The sequence below is a fragment of the Macrobrachium nipponense genome, chromosome 23 (genome assembly GCF_015104395.2).
Source record: "Macrobrachium nipponense isolate FS-2020 chromosome 23, ASM1510439v2, whole genome shotgun sequence".
NCBI lineage: Eukaryota > Metazoa > Arthropoda > Malacostraca > Decapoda > Palaemonidae > Macrobrachium > Macrobrachium nipponense.
In genome coordinates this window covers 18029543-18032590 of record NC_061090.1, presented here as the reverse complement: position 1 = coordinate 18032590, position 3048 = coordinate 18029543, and positions in this window count along the sequence as shown.

The window sequence follows — 3048 nt, the reverse complement described above, 5'->3', positions numbered from 1 at the left end:
GTATATTTCCTGGGTCTTCGTCTACTTTTATTAGTCCTTCTTCCCATGCACTCTTTAGCCACTCGTCTTCACTGGTTTTCAGATATTGCCCCAGTGCTCTGTTTTCGATGTTTACGCAGTCCTCTATACTAGTAGTCCTCTCCCTCCTTCCTTTCGTGTTATGTATAGTCTGTCCGTATTTGCTCTTGGGTGTAGTGCTTTGTGTATTGTCATATGTTTTCCTGGTTTTCTTGGAATTCTATGCTGCGGAGTTCTGCCTTCGTCCATTCCACTATTCCTGCGCTGTATCTGATTACTGGCACTGCCCATGTGTTTTATGGCTTTTATCATATTTCCTCCATTGAGTTTTTTTGACTTGAGTATCGCCTTGAGTCTCTGCATATATTCTTTCCTGATCGTGTCCTTCAATCTCTTGGTGTTTGATATCCACCCCTCCTTCCATTATTCCCAGGTATTTGTATCCTGTCTCATCTATGTGTTTGATGTTGCTCCCATCTGGTAGATTTATCCCTTCAGTTGTCGTTACTTTGCCTTTTTGTATGTTGACTAAGGCGCATTTTTCTATTCCAAACTCCATCCTGATGTCCCCAGATACAATCCTTACAGTCTGGATTAGGGTATCTATTTCCTTGATGCTCTTACCATACAGCTTGATGTCGTCCATGAACATCAGATGGTTGATTCTGTTGCCCTTTTATTATTATTATTATTATTATTATTATTATTATTATTATTAATTATTACTATTACAATTATTATTATTATTATTATTATTATTAATTAATTATTTATTATTAATTATTATTTTATTATTATTATTATATATATTACACGCTTTAAAGGTCATTCTATATAATCATTATTATGACGCTGTCTATCATGGCTGAAATATAATATTAAACTGTTATTATTATTATTATTATTGTGATATTAACGCTATTAGATAATTTTTATATAATTTACACTAAAACACAGATATTTAATTATCATTATGATACTGACTGTCATGGCTGAAACATATTAAATTATTATTATTATTATTATTATTATTATTATTATTATTATTATTATTATTATTATTATTATTATTATTATTATTGCTTCTTCACTCTAAGCGTTCTACTTCATCTATACATTTATCGAATAAAATGGAAAGAACAAGGAAACTTAGGAGAGAGAGAGAGAGAGAGAGAGAGAGAGAGAGAGAGAGAGAGAGAGAAACGTATTGACGATCTAATATATTTCCTGAGAGACAATTTTCCGGACAATGGGTCCTTTGTCGGTGCAATCAACTGAGATTTGGGTTCGCATTTCTCCTCCCCAAATCTCTCGACAACAAATAAATAAGCGCAAAGACACAACGACATGTATCATGGCGCAAAAATACCCTAGAGCAAATAACGTTTTTACCATTTATTTGCACAGTATTCAATATTCTGTAAATGCACTCAATAAATGTATGGTTTTAGCCATATATACGCATATACGTGTCATGTATGCAATTAATAATAGCTTGATATGACAGCAATCATATGCACAGCGCATGCGCACGGGTAGAGTTAGGGTTATCCCGTCGCGTATGTAAACGATCAAGCATGCCCTCTAACATATACTAACTAATACCTGTTCCTTTAAAGATATACACTTCAGCGTGCACGCACGCGAGCAAGCCAGCGCGCAGGAAGAGGCTGTCACTACAACCAGGAACGATCAGCGGTGATGAAATATGGAGCGAAGTCTGTCACGATCAATTTTCGATCGAAGGGACAAAGCTGCGTGTTACACTTGATCGGCATTAATAACAAACGCCAACTTTAATTAAGTTTCCCTTCGCTCGATTTTGATGGGGGAAGGGGGTGGACTTTTTCACTCCAAAATTGTTTGCTCGATTTAAAGAATTTTTTTTTATTTCGTTTGCTTTTTAAGGATTTTATTCCAAAATCAACGATTTCGGGGGATATTCTCTTTTATGCTTTCATGGCTAATATTTCGGATTTTATCTTTCTATAATTGTTAACATTTTCATAATTTTGCTTCAAATTAATTATTAATAATTTGAATTTTTTTTCATAATCAATGACTTTGGACAATTATTTATCTATTTTGTTGTTGTTGCTAATTTTGAGTAACTTTTGTTTTATATGGCTTTTTTTTCTCGAATTTCAATCTTTCGACGAAGCAAACCAGAAAAATAAATAAATCGCTGCATTTCACCGTATGATTATCGCTCGGAACAAACTTTTCCGTGGGGAAATAGATAGTTAATTAAATGATGCTTTTAATCTGCTGGATTTCACCAGAGGGGGCGGGATGATTATTATTTCAATATTTCAAAAATAGAGCCCAATATATAACTTCACTGGACGCACTTCATTTCTACGTTTCAGTTTCCACATTTTGGTCACTTGATAAAGACTTCATGGGTGAATAAAGGTTTGAGGTTGATTTTGAGAGAGAGAGAGAGAGAGAGAGAGAGAGAGAGAGAGAGAGCGAGAGAGAGTGAGAGAGTATATGAGGGCAATGTTTGACTGAGATTTAAAAACAATGTTTTGTTCCTCCTGTATAGATACTAATACACACACACACACTCATATATATATATATATATATATATATATATATATATATATATATATATATATATATGCATATATGTATATATATATATATATATATATATATATATATATATATATATATATGTGTGTGTGTATATATATATATATATATATATATATATATATATATATATATATCTATATATATATATGTGTGTATAGATATATATATATATATATATATATATATATATATATATATATATATATATATATGCGTGGTGTGTGTGTGTGTGTGTGTATTAGTATCTATTCATGAGGAACAAAAAATTGTTTTAAAATCTCAGTCAAACATTGCCCTCATATACTCTCTCTCTCTCCTCTCTCTCTCTCTCTCTCTCTCTCTCTCTCTCTCTCTCTCAAAATCAATCTCAAACCTTTTTTTCACCCGTGAAGTCTTTAATCAAGTGGATTTCAGTGACACTTTTGG